Source organism: Leuciscus leuciscus (genome assembly GCF_965113295.1).
Source record: "Leuciscus leuciscus genome assembly, chromosome: 20".
NCBI classification, from domain to species: Eukaryota; Metazoa; Chordata; class Actinopteri; order Cypriniformes; family Leuciscidae; genus Leuciscus; species Leuciscus leuciscus.
In genome coordinates, this window is record NC_138744.1 from 12,979,034 (window position 1) to 12,987,568 (window position 8,535).

Below are 8,535 nucleotides of genomic sequence, written 5' to 3' on the forward strand. Positions count from 1 at the left end.
TTGATTACAAAAATTGTTTTATCTAGACCAGATACTTGCTCTCATAAACTGGACTATAACATGACCTTCAGAGATAAAAAAAAATTATAATAAAAAAAAATAAGTATCAGGCTGTTGATACTTGATGACTTTTCTAATTTAACAAGACCTGCTTGTAATCAAAGTTTCAACTTGATAACACTGTACAAAGTTGTTTAACCAATGTTTGGGTCAAATATGGACAAACCCAACTGTTGGGTTTAAAAATGAATAACAAAATTTAAACCAATGGTTGAGTTTGTCCATATTTGACCTAAACATGGGTTGAAACAACCCAGCATTTTTAAGTGTGTCAACTAACCTCCTTGAAAAGTGTTACATCACACAGAGAGACATGAATAAAGCCAGTGAATTTTCACAGGCTAGGATTCTCTGACTGGATAGACGTACTCTACATTCCCGCCAGTTGTTTGTATGATTTCTTTTATTGTATCTTTTAACAATGTGTTTTCCTGGAGTCAAATTGACCTCAAACATAAATTATGTTATCTAGAATGATAATCTATGTCATGTTTACTTCGTGGTAAAACAGATGGATAACGCTTCAATAATTTCTGCCTATTTAGTTTTGATTAGGGCAGAGTAAGAATTTGAAAATAAAGGTATACATTTAAAAATTTGATCATATTGGTGGGTTAATTTTATATTATAAATGTATACAATTCTTATATTTATATATTTTTTATGATGTTACTGCACTATAATAAGTTTGATTATTTGGAATCAGCTTACTTTAGCATTTTTGTGATTTATCATCAAGACACTAAATAAAATACTACCTTATCATACCCAGCCTGAATCATTTGATATTGTTAGTATGATGTTTACCCACTAGTCTGTATGATTCACGACTGCGTTATTTTTAAACGCATCCTGTCTTCTGGTATGGTCTTTCAACATTCAAAAGAATTATCATCAAAGTGTTAAAGATTAAAAGACATCCGACTCAGTCTCACAGTGTATAATAGCAAATCTGGTTGAGAATTTTCTCCAGCTGAAAATAAATATTGATCTGATAAATGCAGTGAATATCCTGTGATCTGTGGCTTCACATATTGTCATGCGATATGAGCTATAAAGGTGTCATTCAGGTTTTAACCCTCATGCTCTGTTGAGACTGACTTTACTATTTTTGTGTTTGTACATGTGAAAAAGAAAATAACAGGAATTTAATTAAAGATTACAGGGATAGTTTACCCGAAAATGAAAATTCTGTTATTTTTTACTCGCCGTCATGTTGTCTCAAACCTTTATGAGTTTCTTTCCTCTGTGGAACACAAAAGAAGATATTTTGAGAAATGTATTCCAATGGAAGTCAGTGATCACCGTTTGGTTCCGCAGAAGAATCATTTTTGAGTGAACTTTTCTTTCAACATTTTATTTTCCACTTCAGATTATGTTCATGACCTAATCAAAGCAGACAGTAATTACTGAAGCTTTATCTCTCTGTTTTATATCTGTTTAAGTACTGTTGTGTCTGTCTGAGGTCAGCTTGACCCCATCAACAAAGAGAAATACAATTTTAAAAAAAATTACAATCTTATCATTTGAAAATTCATTGCATTTGTTCATATTTCATATCTAGGCTAAGTTATTATTCATAAAGGGCAGTTTAAGCCTGTTATCAAGTAAAAATGTAGTTTATACTAATTTCTAATAAGATTATGAAAAAGTCATTTAAGTCTAGCTAGAATTTAGAGAGCCCAAAAAGAATGTGATGATTAAAGTAAAGAAAGACCCTAAATTTTTTTTTTTTTTTTAAACCTGATTATGCCAGATAATGAATTGAACACAAATGATCCAGGAATGATCTGACGACTTTTTAGAGCACACAGAGTGGTTCATCATCCCCCAGTCAACACTCTCCATTAGTCCACCATAGAGCAGCTGCCTGGCAACAACCAACTTTAGATGGAGAAGAGATCCCAAAGGCCTGCACAAACATCTCAGTATGCAAATCCAGTTTGTGTTATGTCTCTTTACTCTGCCTAATGCTGTGCTATCACTCACTCTGATTCTCTCTCTGTGTGTGTGTGTTTGTGTGTGTGTGTGTGTAAGCATACATCTGTTATACCTTTCGATAGGCCGCCTCCAGCTCCCAGGAGAGAATGATTCAGGAGCAGGAGTTTTAAAGCCTGTCTGAAGCCGTCTGACATCACACACGCTGCGGGTCTGAATGACATCAAACTTCCATGAAAATCGAGTCTAAATCGGCACCAATGTGGGTTTAAAGCTGTAATCTTTCCTTCTAAAAATGCTAAAAATGAGGAAAATAATAATAACCTGACACTTGGCAACTTCTACCTGAAGAGTTTTCGTTTTTCACTTGACAGGTGTTACGAATTCTTTGTGTGATTTAGTCATGAGATGAATCTCGATTAGCATGCAGTCAGTGGCTGCAGAAAATGAGAACAAAGCTGGTCAATGATTGATTCCCTTCTATTGTCATCACCTGACTTGAAATTACTGCAAATTATTTTTACAGAACTTTTCCTCGCAAAATAGTTAATAAAGGCCCATTCAGATATCTCACAGAGGTGATTAAGCTTCTAGCAAAATATTATAAATATATTTTTATACAGATATTTCTTTATTATTGATTTATACAGGTGAAAAGTATTTGAGCCTTCCAAACTAGGTAGATACATTACCACCAGTAGGTTAAATTTTGTTATAAATATTATTCTAACAACTAATGTATACTGTACATTCAAAAAGGTTAGTTTGGGCTACTGATAACATTGATGGCTATTAGCCTCTCTAATATTTTACCTGTTTACTTCTGGGATGCCATATGTAAAACTTTGCATAGATTTCACGTAACTGTCTACTATTAGCCAGAGTCAAAACACAGATTTTGTCTTTATTTGAAAGCTTTTTTAACCCTTAAACACAAACCTTGGGTCTTTAGTGACCCGGAACGTAACCTCCCCCTCATTAATTTTTTTAAGTTAGAAATAATTCTTCTTCAATCTTCTATAGTCCTCAATCAATTCCTTATAAACAATAGCCCATAACAAGAAGAAGGAAAAAAATATATAGAAGAATACTTATTTTCCCATTCATTTTTTGTAAATATTATATAGGGTCGCTAATAACCCAAGGTATATAACAGTGCAAGTAATTTTTTTCTGCACAACAACATTTGAATCTTTGATGACTGAAAAAGTTCAATTCACCTTTATTCCACAAGGTGGTAATGTCTGATACACAATGATGAAGTGACATTTCACTTATAATAACTGCAGGCAGAAAACAAAAGAATAGAAAGTATCATCAGCAAAACTTAAAATGGCTCAGTGATTTACTGCAGAGCTAGTACTGAACACAGTCAAATAGTAGTGTCTCTGTCATTTGATGGTGGATCTAGTGAAGAGGCTGTCAGCGATCAAAATATTGATTTTGAAGATGTTGAAAATGAAAGTTGTAACAAGGTTAGTTGTTGTAGGAAGAAGGAGGCGGGAACTGGCAAACATTTAAAAACTTTAATTATAAAATACATACAAAACGAAGGTAAAAGCGGCAGCCCATCACGGACCCCTGCCACACACACATTAACAAAACATAATATAACATAACATAACATAACATAATATAACATAACATAACATAACATAACATAACATAACATAACATAACATAACATAACATAACATAACCAACGCTATCTCACAACCAATTCGTATGAGTAAGTAAAATGTGGCTGATTTGTAAGAATTCCTCACTCGTACGAATTTGTACGATTTGTCTAAACCCCAGTGATGGTTAGGTTTAGGGGCGGGGTCAGGGGTAGGTCAGTCGTATGAATTTATACGAATTGCTCAAATCGTAAAATATGTACGATTTAGCAAAAATCGGTCGTATGAATCCCTACAAATTAGCCACCTCATAAAATTCGTTTTGAATTGCTGTGAGATCGGGTTGAAACATAACATAACATAACATAACATAACATAACATAACATAACATAACATAACATAACATAACATAACATATGTCCAGGCCTGGTCCTCTCTCATCCTTCACTGTCGTCGCTCCTCCTTTTATGCTTCCGCTCTTCCACGAGAGATTCGAGACCGATGCAGCGCGCAGGTGTCGCTCATCATCAATCACTCCACTGGCCTCACGCCGTTCTGAGAATATGTTGAGATCACATACATGAGCCAGATGCTAAATGTACTGGGGAATGGGCTATGACGAGGACAGGGATGATGGTATAAAACATCTGTTCAAACTGAACCCTTCCAAGCTCCAAAAGGAAACAGAACATGCTTTAGATTATTCTTTTGTTTTTGTAACTCTAATATCAGAAGAGCTTTTTAATATTGCAACAGGTAAAGAACCATGCAGGGTCGCTAAAGACCGGAATATGTAATAATGATTGGTGAAACGTTTATGCATTTAAGGGTTAACTGAGAAAATGGTTTCTGCAATTTAAAGCACAATTCCAAGCACATGGTCTTCAGACATCAAAATCTTTACAGTAATATTTTTTTATAGTCAGATATACAATATATTTGATCACCATTTCAATTTGTTACATCAAATTAATATAAATTTACATCACCTGGATGATTACTTCTGATTTCATGATGTGGTGTATTAAATGAAATGGGAAAAATCCTCTAACCCATTGATTACAACCTGTAATGCTAACATTACAGACCACACACAGTTAATGGCAGCACATTAGTGATTCACATTTTGACTGGTTTGGTTAAAGCTATCTAAAGGTCAGGGGTCTTTTGCGATGCTCATTTTGTGCATATAGTACATGAGGTCCCTGACCTTTATATAACTTCAACCAAAGCAGTAAAATAATCACTAATGGGTTGCCATTAACTGTATGGTCTGTACTGTTAGCATTATGGCTAGCCTGCCGTGGAGTGCAATGGTAGCACAGACAGCATGAAATCAGTGTGTTACAGGATTTTTAATACTGTGTAAAGCCAATCAATTATTTTATTTTTTACAAGCTAACTGATCCACAATGGCTGAGTGAGTCGCAAGGCAGAGACACTAAGGATGACAAGAAATTTACAAGGCAAGAATTATTGTTTGTTTGAAAGATTAAGACAGCCAGTACACACAGTCATTCACATTCATGCATAGTTAAATGACCTTTGACCCTCGCAAAAATAACCCATTCAAGCAAACGGAATTTTAAATATGGGTTATTATGGACCCTTAGGGAATTGCTTCTGCCCTTTATAATTTATTAAAAAGTGTCTACGCTTGGTCTTCAATCAACTTTTGATATAACACTAGATTATTTTGCATAGCATTTGTGCTATGTAGCTGCAATTCAGTGATCTGACATCCATCCATTTTCTTTATTTTAAAAGCTTTAGCAATTATTGTGAAAAATAGGCCTATATTTTTCCATGTCAAGCTGAAGTTAAGGCAGCGACTGGGCCATTAGACACAAGCTAAGAATAAACATATTGAAAGCTACATGCACACAAACAGAAAGCAACATTTCACTCACAGATACAACAGGAATACTCACAATATATTTTTCAGAGTACCACATTTTCTACCAACAGATTTCTGTGCAAATGGAATAGCTTTAATATGAACAGTGACTTATTTCTTTAACACTAATATGCAGATGAATCAGATGTTTCCGACGCCACATGGGGAATCTTATAATGTTCTGTTTTCAGCACATAGATTTTGCTTTTCCAACAGGTTTTGGGGAAAGCAGTAATTGCAGATGTATTCTCTCAAGATACTTAAATCACAGCCATCACCGCAAACTCCAACAACAAACTTCTCTCCACCTTCATCGCACACGTACATGAACACACACTCACACACAAAATGACAAACCTACTGCAAATCTACCGGCAGAAGTTCTGGCGTCTCAAGAGAGTGAAAAACAGCTTGTGAGATTTTCAGCAAATGTGGAATTCCATCTCGCTTGAGTAAATATAGTACAAATCTGGGCCATGTTTTGAGGATGTTTCTGCTTTCTCCCAGTAAAAAGCTTCGAGTTATTGGCATGTAAAGATTGTGGTAGTTCTCATGGCAAACACTGAGGTGTAGAGATGCACAGTGAGTCCTAAAGAAATTAATGCTTTTATTCAGCAAGAATGCTTCAAATTGATCAAAAGTGACAGTAATTCTTTTTTATAAAGTTGCAAAAGATTTCTGTTTCAAATAAATGCTGTTTTTTACTTTCAATTCAGCAAATTATCCTGATAAAAATGTATCACTGTTTTCACAAACATATTAACTCCACAACTGTTTTCAACATTGGTAAAATAAGAACTGTTTCTTGATCATCAAATCCGTATTTGAATGATTTCTGAATGATCATGTGACACTGAAGACTGGAGAAATTACTGCTAATGTAATGGCTAAATAAATACATTTAATTTAAATATTAAAATAAAAAGCATTTATTTTAAATTTTAATAATATTTCACAATCTTACTGTTTTTATTGTTTGTTTTTTAATCAAATAAATACAGTGAGCTTAAGAGACTTCTTTCTAAAATATAAAAAAAAGTCTTAGACCCCAAACTTTTGAACGGTATACTGTATTTTCATTAAATACCAATGTCACAGTGTCTGGTTTATGTTCCTTGGGTCACCACTAGATGTCCTCCTTCCTCACGGTGTCCAGCACACTCTCGTACTACATTCCCCATGATTCTTGTCTTTTCATTGCACTCAGCTGTCCCTTATCACTCATCATTGCATACAGCTGTTTCTCGTCACATTGTTTGTACCTGTCTATTTATACCCTGTCTGTTCTGTGATTGTTGCGGATTCGTTGTTTAATGTCATTGCACCTCTGTGTTCCATGCCTGTTTGTTTCTTGTTTGTTGGACTGCTTTTGTATGGATTTTGACCATTGCCTGGACTAGTTTGTGAGTACGGATTACCCTAATAAATTACTTGCGATTGGATCTTACCTTTTCCCTGTGTGTGCGTTGTGACAGAACGAATCCGCCAATATAAAGATCCAGCAAGTACGGCGGAATTAGAGAATGGACTGACAAATATGTGGATACCGCGGAATGAGGTTTTTCCATGTGGAGGAGATTCAGGGTCTCATATTTCCCTGCTGGAGTATTTTTCCATGTGTGTGCGAAGGACCGCGGAGATTGTTGGGCCTCCAGAGGCGGTGGACTCGATGCCACCATCTTGCCGTCGTAGGCGGAGGAGAAGGAGGAAGCAGGCGTCCTCTGTTCCTCAAGACCTGGAGGTCGTTCCCGAACAGCCCGCTGTCTCCCTGGAGGTCGTCCCGGAGGCCTTCCCCTCGGAGCAGCCCGCTGTCGTCCCGGAGGCCGTCCCATCCGAGCAGGCCACTGTCATCCTGGTGGTCCCTGTCCCGGTGGTCCCTGTCCCGGTGGTCCCGAGGCCGGTGGTCCCAGTGCCGGTGGTCCCAGTTCCAGTGGTCCTGAGTCCGGTGGTCCCAGTTCCGGTGGTCCCAGTTCCGGTGATCCCGAGTCCGGTGGTCCCAGTTCTGGTGGTCCCAGTCTCGGAGGTCACTGTGCAGTCTGAGATTGACAGAGCAGCTGAAACTCTGTTGGAGTACTTCGAGAGGTTATATCAAATCCTGGAGAGTGTCAAGACTGTTCACGTCACGCCTGCCGAGCCGGTGTCTTTGGACAAGATGGCCGTTGCCGAGTCTGTTCACGTCACGTCTGCCCAGCCAGAGACTGTTCACGTCACGTCTGCCCAGCCAGAGACTGATCACGTCACGTCTGCCGAGCCTGTGTCTTCGGACAAGATGGCCACCGCCGAGACTGTTCACATCACGTCTGCCCAGCCAGAGACTGATCACGTCACGTCTGCCGAGCCTGTGTCGTCGGACAAGATGGCCACCGCCAAGCCTGTTCACGTCACGCCTGCCGAGCCTGTGTCTTCAGACAAGATGGCAGCCGCTGAGAGTGTTCACGTCACGTCTGCCGAGCCTGTGTCTTCAGACAAGATGGCCGCCGCCGAGAGTGTTCACGTCACGTCTGCCAAGTCTGTATCTTCAGACAAGATGGCCGCCGCCGAGAGTGTTCACGTCACGTCTGCCGAGCCTGTGTTCCCTGACAAGATGGCCGCCGTCGAGCCTGTGTCTGTTCTTGAACCTGATCTGGTGGTGTCTGTGCCTGAGTTTGTTCCTGAGCCTGTGTCTGTCCCTGAGCTTGTGCCTGTGTCTGTTCTTGAGCCGGTGGTGTCTGTTCCTGAGCCGGAGCCAGTGTCTGTTCCTGAGCCGGAGCCAGTGTCTGTTCCTGAGCCGGAGCCAGTGTCTGTTCCTGAGCCGGAGCCAGTGTCTGTTCCTGAGCCGGAGCCAGTGTCTGTTCCTGAGCCGGAGCCAGTGTCTGTTCCTGAGCCGGAGCCAGTGTCTGTTCCTGAGCCGGAGCCAGTGTCTGTTCCTGAGCCGGAGCCAGTGTCTGTTCCTGAGCCGGAGCCAGTGTCTGTTCCTGAGCCGGAGCCAGTGTCTGTTGCTGAGCCGGAGCCAGTGTCTGTTGCTGAGCCGGAGCCATTGT

At 39.2% G+C, this 8,535-nt stretch overlaps 1 long non-coding RNA gene across 1 annotated transcript in view; it reads left to right on the forward strand.

Moving 5' to 3' along the window:
* Positions 1–2,266, forward strand: part of LOC309483787 — a 67,282-nt gene extending 65,016 nt beyond the window's left edge. The window contains exon 3 of the long non-coding RNA XR_014200645.1: positions 2,098–2,266. This is a non-coding gene — a long non-coding RNA (uncharacterized lncRNA). The remainder of the gene's footprint in view (positions 1–2,097) is intronic.
* The last annotated feature ends 6,269 nt before the right edge of the window (positions 2,267–8,535 follow it).